This window comes from Carassius gibelio, chromosome A6 (genome assembly GCF_023724105.1).
Source record: "Carassius gibelio isolate Cgi1373 ecotype wild population from Czech Republic chromosome A6, carGib1.2-hapl.c, whole genome shotgun sequence".
Classification (NCBI taxonomy): Eukaryota; Metazoa; Chordata; class Actinopteri; order Cypriniformes; family Cyprinidae; genus Carassius; species Carassius gibelio.
Genome location: NC_068376.1, coordinates 7687948 through 7702332, shown reverse-complemented (window position 1 = coordinate 7702332; position 14385 = coordinate 7687948). Strand labels below are relative to the sequence as shown.

General features: G+C 37.0%; 1 protein-coding gene and 1 long non-coding RNA gene across 5 annotated transcripts in view; one reads left to right on the top strand and one right to left on the bottom strand.

Moving 5' to 3' along the window:
• Positions 1-5911, bottom strand: part of LOC128016213 (uncharacterized) — a 28576-nt gene extending 22665 nt beyond the window's left edge. For all 4 annotated transcript variants that reach the window (XR_008184092.1, XR_008184089.1, XR_008184091.1 and 1 more), the window contains exon 1: positions 5534-5911. This is a non-coding gene — a long non-coding RNA (uncharacterized LOC128016213). The remainder of the gene's footprint in view (positions 1-5533) is intronic.
• The window catches only part of fam171b (family with sequence similarity 171 member B), a 95315-nt gene that overhangs the window by 28072 nt on the left and 52858 nt on the right, over positions 1-14385 (top strand). The gene's annotated exons all lie outside the window — the stretch shown is intronic.

Below are 14385 nucleotides of genomic sequence, written 5' to 3'. Positions count from 1 at the left end.
GCATGTCCATGTCGCCATGACGAAGTTCGATGTCTCGCCATGGGAATAAAAGATGTTATAACTCAGGCATAAAATGTCCGATCTTGCCCAAATTTCACATGTGTGATAAGGGTCCTGGCTTGAACACATCTGAAGGCCAATATTCCATTATAACGATAGCGCCACCTGCTGGCAAAAGGAAGATTGGCACACATATGGAATAAACTGTGATATATTGCACTTATATTTATGAGTTTAAATGCATATTTCTCAACGTTCACCTTTTTACTAAAGCCACACGATGGCGGTGAGCCCGGGTGCGAGGGCCCGTTCATCGCTGCTTGCAGCTTTAATTATTATTATTATTCTTCTTCTCCAAAATGAATCGCATTTTTGAGGGCCTAAACATGCTCGAAAAGTCATGAAACTTTGCACACACCTCAGAACTGGCGAAAATTTACGTCTGATATGGGTTTCAGAAGTGGGTGTGGCAAAATGGCTCAACAGCGCCACCTATACACGTTCAACGGTGTGCGCCTCGAGCTACGTTTCATGTACATGTATGAAAATCGGTATACACATGTAACTCTCCAATACCTACAAAAAAGTCTCTTGGAGCAAAATCCGAAACCCAACAGGAAGTCGGTTATTACTAATATTATGAGCAAATTTTGTGTCATTTTTGTCATTTCCATGCGTTGTATTTTAACGAACTCCTCCTAGAGATTTATTCAGATCAACACCAAATTTGGTATGCCTAATCTGAAGGCCTTTGCGATGTTAAATTGCGAAGCTTTTGAGTTTTCGTTAATGGGCGTGTCCTTGGCGGCCTGGCGAATTTCGATGATTCGCCATGAAACAGGAAGTTGCTATAACTCAGACATACAATGACCAATCTGCCCCAAACTTCACATGTTTGATGAGACTCCTGACCTGAACAGATTGACATGCCCATATTCAGTTATAGTCATAGCGCCACCTATTGGCAACAGGAAGTGAAATATTTTACACTGCGATGAACTACTCCTAGAAATTTTATGACATCAATGTTTTTTTTTGTGGTCAGTCTAATCTAAAGCCCTGTGCGATGTTAAGTTGTGAAGATCTTGAGTTTTCGTTAAAAGGCGTGTCCATGGCGCCGTCACGAAGTTCGATGTCTCGCCATAGGAATAAAAGATGTTATAACTCAGGCATAAAATGTCCGATCTTCCCCAAACTTCACATGTGTGATAAGAGTCCTGGCCTGAACACATCTGAAGGCCAAAATTCCATCAGGTGTGGCAAAATGGCTCGATAGCGCCACCTATACACTTTCAACAGAGTGCGCCTCGAGCTATGTTTCACGTACATGTACAAAAATCGGTATACACATGTAACACACCAATACCTACAAAAAAGTCTCTTGGTACGAAATCCGAATCCCAACAGGAAGTCGGTTATTTAGAATTTTCTCTGCAAAATTGGCGTTGTTTTGGTCATTTTCAGGGGTTATACTTTAACGAACTCCTCCTAGAGATTTATTCAGATCAACACCAAACCTGGTCAGTGTAATCTTAAGCTCTTTGCGATGTTAAATTGCGAAGATCTTTAGATTTCGTTAAAGGGCGTGTCCATGGTGGCCTGACAAATTTCGATGTTTCGCCATGAAAAAGGAAGTTGCTGTAACTCAGACATACAATGTCCAATCTGCCCCAAACTTCACATGTTAGATAAAACTTCTGCCCTTAACAGATCTACATGCCCACATTCAGTTATAGTCATAGCGCCACCTATTGGCAACAGGAAGTGACATGTTTTACGCTGCGACAAACTACTCCTATAATTTTTTTGAGATTAACATATATTTTGTGGTCAGTCTAATCTAAAGGCCTGTGCAATGTTAACTTTTGGAGATCTTGAGTTTTTGTTAGAGGGCGTTTCCATGGCGCAATGACAAAATTTGATGTCTTGCCACAGCAAGAGAAGTTGTTGTAACTCAAGCATAAAATGTTCAATCTTCCCCAAACTTCACATGTTCGATAAGAGTCCTGGCCTGAACACATCTGAAGGCCAATATTCCATTATAATGATAGCGCCACCTGCTGGCAACGGTAAGATTGGCACATATATTTAGGACATTAAATGCATATTTCTCAACGTTCACCTTTTTACTAAAGCAACACGATGGCGGTGAGCCCGGGTGCGAGGGCCCGTTCATCGCTGCTTGCAGCTTTAATTATTATTATTATTATTATTATTATTATTATTCTTCTTCTCCAAAATGAATCGCATTTTTGAGGGCCTAAACATGCTCGAAAAGTCATGAAACTTTGCACACACCTCAGAACTGGCGAAAATTTACGTCTGATATGGGTTTCAGAAGTGGGTGTGGCAAAATGGCTCAACAGCGCCACCTATACACGTTCAACGGTGTGCGCCTCGAGCTACGTTTCATGTACATGTATGAAAATCGGTATAAACATGTAACTCTCCAATACCTACAAAAAAGTCTCTTGGAGCAAAATCCGAAACCCAACAGGAAGTCGGTTATTACTAATATTATGAGCAAATTTTGTGTCATTTTTGTCATTTCCATGCGTTGTATTTTAACGAACTCCTCTTAGAGATTCATTCAGATCAACACCAAATTTGGTATGCCTAATCTGAAGGCCTTTGCGATGTTAAATTGCGAAGCTTTTGAGTTTTCGTTAATGGGTGTGTCCGTGGCGGCCTGGCGAATTTCGATGATTCGCCATGAAACAGGAAGTTGCTATAACTCAGACATACAATGACCAATCTGCCCCAAACTTCACATGTTTGATGAGTCTCCTAACATGAACAGATTGACATGCCCATATTCAGTTATAGTCATAGCGCCACCTATTGGCAACAGGAAGTGACATATTTTACACTGCGATGAACTACTCCTAGAAATTTTATGACATCAATTTTTTTTTTGTGGTCAGTCTAATCTAAAGGCCTGTGCGATGTTAAATTGTGAAGATCTTGAGTTTTCGTTAAAAGGCGTGTCCATGGCGCCGTCACGAAGTTTGATGTCTCGCCATGGGAATAAAAGATGTTATAACTCAGGCATAAAATGTCTGATCTTCCCCAAACTTCACATGTGTGATAAGAGTCCTGGCCTGAACACATCTGAAGGCCAAAATTCCATCAGGTGTGGCAAAATGGCTCGATAGCGCCACCTATACACTTTCAACAGAGTGCGCCTCGAGCTATGTTTCACGTACATGTACAAAAATCGGTATACACATGTAACACACCAATACCTACAAAAAAGTCTCTTGGTACGAAATCCGAATCCCAACAGGAAGTCGGTTATTTAGAATTTTCTCTGCAAAATTTGCGTTGTTTTTGCCATTTTCAGGGGTTGTACTTTAACGAACTCCTCCTAGAGATTTATTCAGATCAACACCAAACCTGGTCAGTGTAATCTTAAGCCCTTTGCGATGTTAAATTGCGAAGATCTTTAGATTTCGTTAAAGGGCGTGTCCATGGTGGCCTGACAAATTTCGATGTTTCGCCATGAAAAAGGAAGTTGCTTTAACTCAGACATACAATGTCCAATCTGCCCCAAACTTCACATGTTAGATAAAACGTCTGCCCTTAACAGATCTACATGCCCACATTCAGTTATAGTCATAGCGCCACCTATTGGCAACAGGAAGTGACATGTTTTACGCTGCGAAAAACTACTCCTATAATTTTTTTGAGATTAACATATATTTTGTGGTCAGTCTAATCTAAAGGCCTGTGCAATGTTAACTTTTGGAGATCTTGAGTTTTTGTTAAAGCGCCTTTCCATGGCGCCATGACAAAATTTGATGTCTTGCCACAGCAAGAGAAGTTGTTGTAACTCAAGCATAAAATGTTCAATCTTCCCCAAACTTCAAATGTTTGATAAGAGTCCTGGCCTGAACACATCTAAAGGCCAATATTCCATTATAATGATAGCGCCACCTGCTGGCAACGGTAAGATTGGCACATATGTGGGATATACTTTGATATATTCCACTTATATTAAGGACATTAAATGCATATTTCTCAACGTTCACCTTTTTACTAAAGCAACACGATGGCGGTGAGCCCAGGTGCGAGGGCCCGTTCATCGCTGCTTGCAGCTTTAATTATTATTATTATTATTATTATTATTATTCTTCTTCTCCAAAATGAATCGCATTTTTGAGGGCCTAAACATGCTCGAAAAGTCATGAAACTTTGCACACACCTCAGAACTGGCGAAAATTTACGTCTGATATGGGTTTCAGAAGTGGGTGTGGCAAAATGGCTCAACAGCGCCACCTATACACGTTCAACGGTGTGCGCCTCGAGCTACGTTTCATGTACATGTATGAAAATCGGTATACACATGTAACTCTCCAATACCTACAAAAAAGTCTCTTGGAGCAAAATCTGAAACCCAACAGGAAGTCGGTTATTACTAATATTATGAGCAAATTTTGTGTCATTTTTGTCATTTCCATGCGTTGTATTTTAACGAATTCCTCCTAGAGATTCATTCAGATCAACACCAAATTTGGTATGCCTAATCTGAAGGCCTTTGCGATGTTAAATTGCGAAGCTTTTGAGTTTTCATTAATGGGCGTGTCCGTGGCGGCCTGGCGAATTTCGATGATTCGCCATGAAACAGGAAGTTGTTATAACTCAGACATACAATGACCAATCTGCCCCAAACTTCACATGTTTGATGAGACTCCTGACCTGAACAGATTGACATGCCCATATTCAGTTATAGTCATAGCGCCACCTACTGGCAACAGGAAGTGACATATTTTACACTGCGATGAACTACTCCTAGAAATTTTATGACATCAATGTATTTTTTGTGGTCAGTCTAATCTAAAGGCCTGTGCGATGTTAAGTTGTGAAGATCTTGAGTTTTCGTTAAAAGGCGTGTCCATGGCGCCGTCACGAAGTTCGATGTCTCGCCATGGGAATAAAAGATGTTATAACTCAGGCATAAAATGTCCGATCTTCCCCAAACTGCACATGTGTGATAAGAGTCCTGGCCTGAACACATCTGAAGGCCAAAATTCCATCAGGTGTGGCAAAATGGATCGATAGCGCCACCTATACACTTTCAACAGAGTGCGCCTCAAGCTATGTTTCACGTACATGTACAAAAATTGGTATACACATGTAACACACCAATACCTACAAAAAAGTCTCTTGATACGAAATCCGATTCCCAACAGGAAGTCGTTTATTTAGAATTTTCTCTGCAAAATTGGCGTTGTTTTTGCCATTTTCAGGGGTTGTACTTTAACGAACTCCTCCTAGAGATTTATTCAGATCAACACCAAACCTGGTCAGTGTAATCTTAAGCCCTTTGTGATGTTAAATTGCGAAGATCTTTAGATTTCGTTAAAGGGCGTGTCCATGGTGGCCTGACAAATTTCGATGTTTCGCCATGAAAAAGGAAGTTGCTGTAACTCAGACATACAATGTCCAATCTGCCCCAAACTTCACATGTCAGATAAAACTTCTGCCCTTAACAGATCTACATGCCCACATTCAGCTATAGTCATAGCGCCACCTATTGGCAACAGGAAGTGACATGTTTTACGCTGCAACAAACTACTCCTATAATTATTTTGAGATTAACATATATTTTGTGGTCAGTCTAATCTAAAGGCCTGTGCAATGTTAACTTTTGGAGATCTTGAGTTTTTGTTAAAGGGCGTTTCCATGGCGCCATGACAAAATTTGATGTCTTGCCACAGCAAGAGAAGTTGTTGTAACTCAAGCATAAAATGTTCAATCTTCCCCAAACTTCACATGTTTGATAAGAGTCCTGGCCTGAACACCTCTGAAGGCCAATATTCCATTATAATGATAGCGCCACCTGCTGGCAACGGTAAGATTGGCACATATATGGGATATACTTTGATATATTCCACTTATATTTAGGACATTAAATTAATATTTCTCAACGTTCACCTTTTTACTAAAGCCACACGATGGCGGTGAGCCCGGGTGCGAGGGCCCGTTCATCGCTGCTTGCAGCTTTAATTATTATTATTATTAGGGCCCGAGCACCGAGGTGCGAGGACCCTCTTGTATCTGCTTTGTTTTTTATTAGGGCTCAAGCCTGGAGGGCGAGAGCCCTATTGTTTTCCTTAGGATTATTTGTTATTATTATTATTATTATTATTATTATTTATTATTATTATTTTTCTTCAAGGTTTCGGGGGCTTTTGGGGCCCTTAACATGCTTAAAAAGTCTTGAAAATTGGCACACACATTGGAACCTGCGGCCATTAGGGCCGGGCAGAGACTGATACACGGGCGTGGCACAGGGGCTCTACAGCGCCCCCTGGAATGCTGAGGGCCATATATCATACATACTTGCACGTAGACGCACAAAACTCGGTACACATATAGAACTCATCAATACAAACAACTTTCGAATTGCATATCATAGGCTCCGCCCAACAGGAAGTTGGCTATTTGGGGTTTATTATTCATATTTGTCGTCAAAGTTGTGGGGGCTTTTGGGGTCCTTAACATACTCAAAAACTCTTGAAAGTTTGCGCACACTTTGGAATCTGTGGCCTTAAGGAGCCTGCAGAGGCTGGGACCTGGGCGTGGCACAGGGGCTCTACAGCGCCCCCTGGAACACAGTCATAAATGTTGATGTATAGCTCACACATACTTGCACATATTAATATGAAACTCAGTACACATTTAGATCTCATCGTGCCGAACAACTTGCGTATTGCATGTTATAGGCTCCGCCCAACAGGAAGTCAGCTATTTAGAGTTATGTAAAAAGCATATGCTCTGGAATTTGAAATACTTGTCATAGGTTTTTTACTCGATTGCCGCCAAACTCGGTCAACATGATCTCAAGACAATGGGGATGAAAAATTGCCAGGGGATTTTTGATATCTCAAACGGTTTGCTCGTGGCGAGGCGTTGAAATTATGGCGAGAAATGAGAAACAGGAAGTGTCTAATACCATCCACATACATTTCCTGATTTTAATCAAACTTCATCAGATTATTCATTGTATGATGTCGATCGCATATATGTGACTATTAGGAGTCAAAGTTATAGCGCCACCAACTGGCAGCAGGAAGTGTGTCATTTTCAAAATGCTTTGTATTCAGCATCTTATTTTTACTCGATTTGCTTCAAACTTCATCAGAATAATGTTAAAACACAGCCGATATAAATCTGCTGGGGGGATATTGATATCTAAAAATATTGTTGCCGTGGCAACATGTCAAACTTGAATACTTCTCAGGTGATTTTAAGGCATATAACATACTTAGAATTTCATGAAATTCAGAACACATATCAGTATTTATGATAACTAGACACTGGCAAAAGTTCATAAGAGGGCGTGGAAGAGGCACTCTATAGCGCCACCTTTTGTCAAAAGTGGGGGGGTTAGTTTTAGCTACAGACACCAAACTCGGTACAAAAATTTTTCTTATCAAGACGGACAACTTTCTAATTCACAGTCATCAGCTACGATCAACAGGAAGTCAGCTATTTTGATTTGAATGTGGATTTTTTTTTACATTTAGCTGTGAATTAATGCATACTGCTCAGAGGAGAGTAACACTATACACACCAAACTTTGTCTACATGATGCCAAAACATTTTAAACAACTTAAATTGCCAAAGGATTTTGGATAGCTTGAACGGTTTTGTCGTGGTGATTTTTTTAAATGACAGTAAAAATGGAATTATTAATTGTCCTGCATTTTTAAATTCCAAACACTTCAAAACCTTTTTTCATACAAAAAAAAAGTCATTCTGAGTAAATATGGATAGTTTCACGACTTTACAACACTGTATGGATAACAGAAAATTAAAAAACTGTCAGACATCTCATCTCACTCTGTCCCTCTGTTTGAGTATTATGTGCTGAGACTTACATTGTCTGAGAGAAAATGCGCCCCTACAGGTTCAATTCCTTAAAGGGAAATTCGACTGAAAGGGAGGAGACTCTCTTTTAGTTTCATTTTTAAATCGGTTAAAATACAAAATAATACTTGGATTTAATTCACACTGACAACCTAAACCAACATATATGATTATTACCGGGTCAGGGCTCATTAATAATTGATGTGTGGTCAGTGATACGTGAGAAACACGAGAGATGAATCATGCTCTGAGCAGGAGCGTGTGGAATGACGAGCTCAGAAAAACGAGTTTATTTTTGTTTTATAGCTTTAACAAATAAAATATTAAAGCGATATCACACAATTCACCAATTAGAACACACCAAGAGCTAAATTCAGATGTTTTTGAACTGTTTGTGTGAAAATGAAATATTCGCGGCTGCCTATCTGAAATCACCGCCTCCGATCAGCGCTTACAGTGTCACAAGTTCAAAACAAACGAATTTATTCTTGTTTAAGAGCTTTTTCAAATAAAATATTGCCATAAATGCACACAATACACCCATTATAACACAAGAGCTAAATGCAGGTGTTTGTGACCCGTTTAAGTGTGCAAGACTACTTGAAAGCGCGACTGGCAGAATAACATATCTCTCGAGCTGCAGGATTCTGCCTTTCGTCGTAAGAACGAACACATCACGGACAAGATTATTTCAAAATACATAATTGCTTGGCGAATATAAACGAAAACAGCCACGTGAACATAAACTGTTGAGAAATAAATCTGAAGTGGATCTACTGGATTTGAATATTAAGTGACCGCATATACCAGCTGCTTCTGTCTTCAATTTTAATCTATATAAAAAAATAAACTCATTCATCTTGGCTGCTTTTTTAATATGTGTACGTATTTATTTATTATTTTGCTCTAACAAGACTTAATCTATATTTAATTAAATCAATTACATTTTATTTTACATTTGATTTGTCCATTTCGGCATCTAAACGCCTAAAAACCTAAAACATGCTCTATTATACTATTGTTAGCAATTTCTTTATCGTCCAATTTATCTGGTGTACACTTTTATTTTCATAATAAACTTGTTTGTTAGATTATACACAGTTACAGTGGTCTATAATAAATATTAACAGGTTTTATTCAAGATGTTTAGAATGATTGCCGTAGGCTAATTTTTTAAAATGTAAATCCAAAAAAAAAAAAAAAAAAAAAAGTTTAAATAAATGAAAAACATTGGAAAAGAATAACTGTTGTACTTTTTTATACATTTTGTATAATTTTATAGTTTATGCATTATAGTTATAAAAACAAATAAATTTAGCCACTCACATAGAAATCTTAGGCCTTATCCTTTTTTGACAGTTTTAGGGATTTTTAAAAATCCTAAAAAACCTTATTTGTGCTGCAAATAATAATTTCAAATTAATTTGATACTGACCTCTGACATCCTGTGACATGATATTTATTTGAATTTACATAATCTCATGGATGTAACAGTAAATCTGTTCAGCTCACAGATCAAGACTAAGCTGTAATGCAAGCAGAACTTTCACAAATGCTTGTAGGTCAATAAAATCATTACAAAACACTTACAAATCATTTAAGGGATTTGATAACACTGTAAAATAATGTCTAATTTGTTAACATTAGCAAATGCATTGATAACACTTTATAATGACTGCACTCATTAGTAAATAGTCAGTTCATTCTTTATAAAGCCTTGTCCCAATATTAATAGTCAGTAGTAAGCAGTTTATAAATACAGCTATAAATAGCTTGTTCTTGGTTTATAAGCACATTTATTAAAAAGGAGAGTAAAGTGTCAGTTATCTTCCTATGAAAAATAAATAAAATAAAAATAAACAAACAACAACACAGATTGATACAGAACTCAGAAATGTTATTGTGGATTTATGATAAACTCAGCCTGTAAATGAATTAATTCTCCTCCAAGAAGACACAAGTAGTTCACACCAAACTGTTTTAACATGAAGCCATATACTGAAGATGTTAAATTGCGAATGGGTTTAGGATACCTTAAATGGTGTGGCCATAGCGATTTATTAAAGTAACATAAAAAAATACAATAGTCATTTTACTATATCTTTGAAATGTTTAATTCCAACTATTCATAATTTTTTATATACGTAGAAGTCATCATTTGAAGGAAGCACAGTAAGTTTCATAGCTTTATCACTTTCAAGAGCCAGCATAAAATTTAAACTATCATAACTTATAAATCAAGCTTGCAATTCTTAGTACCTATAATGGCCACCAGAGGGAGCTATAGGATAACTTTTAAATAATTATTGTAGAAACGAGTATGATTTAAATCATTCATAGAAATCTTTCAAAAAAATGAATTGTATATATTTTACTGATAAAATGACCCTCACTTAATTAGAATAACAAGCTGAAGTATTTTGAACTGTATATTAAGAATAATTCTTTATAGGCTTTATGGACAGATAACGTTTTGAGTGACTCTTGAAGGTTCAGCACCACATCCTCTTTTACCACTGTTTAAAGAATTAATCTTACAGAATAGGTGTGAATCAGGGGCGTCGCTTCAGCCCCCCTAAACTTATGCCCAGCCCCCCTAAAAAATTATTTGATTAATTAATTAGTGATCGCTTCAGTCCCCTTTAAAAACTCATTTGAAACGGTGGCAAGCTGCATCAAGTTCCGGCTCCTCCCCTGATCTGAGTCTGCATGGATTCAGCGCGTTTTTCAATCCACAGTGGCGCCGAGCAGAGCGAACATCAGAGAGTACAAGGTGTGTGTGTGCGTGCGTGTGTGTGTGTGCGTGTGTGTGTTCTCGCATCCAATACCAGTACGTCTTCGCTGCGTTCACCTTCAGCCTTTATCACAGTGTGACAGTTGTTTTTTCTTCCAACAAAAATGAAGCGATTAACACCCATGAAAACATACTTTAGAAAACGATCATGATTTATTTTAATTTACTTTTTAAAATTGAAAACATATTATTGTGTATTTCGGCATTACATTATGCAGCCATGCAAAATAAATTATTAACGACACACATCATTGTCTGAAAGCACTAAATGGCACAGAGAGAGAAACATCATGTGGAGATATTTTGTTTTCTATTATTAAATATAATTTTGTATTAAGTAATAATGAATCATTAGTGTATCATGATACATATATTAGAGTAAGAGTAAAGGGATCTGTGATTTTTTTTTTTTTTTAAGTAATTGAGTTATAGAAGTGGCAAATTGATAATTGTGTTATTTTTAATAAATTGAAATAAATATAGAACAGATTAAACATATTGCCAATAGACAATTACATTAATACATGTTTTGTCTATATTCTTAATGAATATTAGCTGGTTAGTTAAATGATTTGAAATGAAATACATTTTCAGGGGCTGACTTGATGTATAACCAACCGTATTGTTGATTATAAAGGCTAAAAAGCTAAAAATTTATAATAATAATAATAATAATAATAATAAAAAAATATAATAATTTATATTTCATTGTAGATGGATATACAACATTTTTTTGTTGTGCAGGAGTAGGTCTGCAAATGAGCAACAGTCAGGTGAGAATAGAACAGACAGCCTGACACACACACACACACACACACACACAATACCACTGTGTTCCCAAGATTCATTGCAGTCATTGAACCCTTATGTTGTTTTAATATTCTGCCGATTTCCACGTACATTTCATAAGAAAAAGCAGTGGTATCATCAAAGGATAAACATGAATGTCCTAATACTGAATCAGTTAGTCTTTATTGTAAAAAAAATAAATAAATCTACATTCCCAATTCAAAATTTTCCAGTGACTGGTCACATCTAAAAAACTGTATTAGTTTTTTTTACAGTGTTATATATGGCTCAGTCAGTACTCCTACTCCCATATATGAAATACAGGGAATACAATGGAATAGTGGATTGCAATAAGGTTAGTAGTATACAACCCTACCCTAATAGTCAAATAATATTTTTTAATCATACCCTTATTGGGGGCTGAGCCCCCCTAAAATCAAAATCTTAGAATCGCCCCTGGTGTGAATGAATTTTGGATAGCTTGAATGGTTTTGCCGTGATGATTTTTTGAAATAATAGTAAAAAAGGAACCAGTAAATGTCTTTTTATTTTTTTAAAGTGCAGCTTCTAAACACTTAAAAAAAAAAAAAAATGTACACATAGAAGACCAGTCATTCTGAGGCATATTTCCTCAGAATGACTGGTCTCATGACCATAGTTTCATCACTATACAACACTGTATGGATGATAGAAAATTAAAAAAAACTATCATACATCTGATGTCACTCAGTCCCACTGTCACTGTGGGTAATGTGTGTGTGTGTGTGTTAAGTGAATTAGGTGTGAAACTATCAGGGAGCATTTAGTCTCCAGCGCCAACATTTTACAGAACTGCCACTTTCCTGGAGTCTCAGAATTACAATGTGTTAGGTTCTGAGAGATCTAAGATTCCAAAAAATGATTTAATTAGAATACCATGAAGTATTGTGAAATACTATATATTGAGACTTTATATATAGGCTTTATGAACAGATTAGAGTGACTCGTGAAGGACCAGCACCACCTCCTCTTGTCTGATGGTATGAGGAATATATTTTCCAGAATCCGGGATTAAGATTTAGGAGCTCATTTTTATTCCACCTCCTTTCCTGAAAGTCTGTCTTGCAGAATTGACTAAAAATTAATCTTCACATTAATTCCTAATTATTTTGCACATATTTTTGTCAGTTCTTCTTGACCTGTTTTTTTTTTCTTCTTCTTTTCTGACCTCATGACCCAGTCAGCATTTTTGTACAATGGTCAAGTCTTAACTTATCTATTTCTGTATTGCATTTGTGTTTGATATTTCTCATGGGTATTTCATAATTTTCGACTTTGAGTTAAAACAGTTTGAGTTAAAACTCTTTTTTAGCGCATTTCATCTGTAAAAGAAAACATGCCTTATAATTCTGCACACATGAATATAAGGAGTTTTTCTCTTCCAGCTTTCCTGGACTATTGTATAGCACTCATAAATGATTAAATAAAAAATAATGGTAGTTATTAAGATTGATATGGTTTGGAATTGGTAAAATGTGCTTGGAAAAAAATCACAATAAAACTATGTTTTAATGTTTAAGTTTGGAATATTAACTGACATGAATGAATGCTATATAAATATTGTTCATGTTAACATAATGTTTATGAATGAAATCTTATTGTAAAGTGTTACTAAATATATATATATATATATATATATATATATATATATATATATATATATATATATATATATATATATATATATATATATATATGTATTGTTCTGTGAATGTGATTTTAAAGTCTAGATGATTCGGATTAACCCTTTAACTGCCATATCCTTTAAAACCTCACTGCCAGAGGGATATTGTGAATGCATGTGCCCGCTTGGGCACAGTTTACCTGATGCCACCGGGGTGGCGATGGCATTGGTGGCTTGAGCCCGCCATCGCTGCTTGCAGCTATATTTATTATTATTATTATTCTTCTTCTTCTTCTCCCGAATGAATCGCATTTTTGAGGGCTTTAACATGCTCAAAAAGTCATGAAACTTTGCACACGCGTCAAACCTGGTGAAAATTTTCGTCTGATATAGGATTCAGAAGAGGGTGTGGCAAAATGGCTCGACAGCGCCACCTATACCAAGAAAATCAACAGCCTTCCAGCTATGTTTCACGTACATGCACGAAAATTGGCACACATATGTAACACACCAATACCTACAAAAAAGACTCTTGGAGTGAAATTCTAAACCCAACAGGAAGTCGGTTATTTTTAATATTATGAGCAAATTTTGTGTAATTTTGGTCATTTCCATGTGTTGTATTTTAACGAACTCCTCCTAGAGAGTTCTTCAAATCATCACCAAATTTGGTATGCCTAATCTAAAGGCCTTTGCGATGTTAAATTGCGAAGATCTTGAGTTTTCGTTGAAGGGCGTGTCCGTGGCGGCCTGGCGAATTTCGATGATTCGCCATGAAAAATGAAGTTGCTATAACTCAGACATACAATGACCAATTTGCCCCAAACTTCACATGTTTGATGAGACTCCGAAGCTGAACAGATTGACATGCCCATATTCAGTTATATTCATAGCGCCACCTATTGGCAACAGGAAGTGACATATTTTACGCTGCGACGAACTACTCCTAGAAATTTTATGACATCAATGTCTTTTTTGTGGTCAGTCTAATCTAAAGGCCTGTGCGATGTTCAGTTGTGAAGATCTTGAGTTTTCGTTAAATGGCTTGTTCATGGCGCCGCGACGAAGTTCGATGTCTCGCCATGAGAATAAAAGATGTTATAACTCAGGCATAAAATGTCCGATCTTCCCCAAACTTCACATGTGTGATAAGAGTCCTGGCCTGAACAGATCTGCAGGCCAATATTCCACCGGGTGTGGCAGAATGGCTCTATAGCGCCACCTATACACTTTCAACGGAGTGCGCCTCGAGCTATGTTTCACG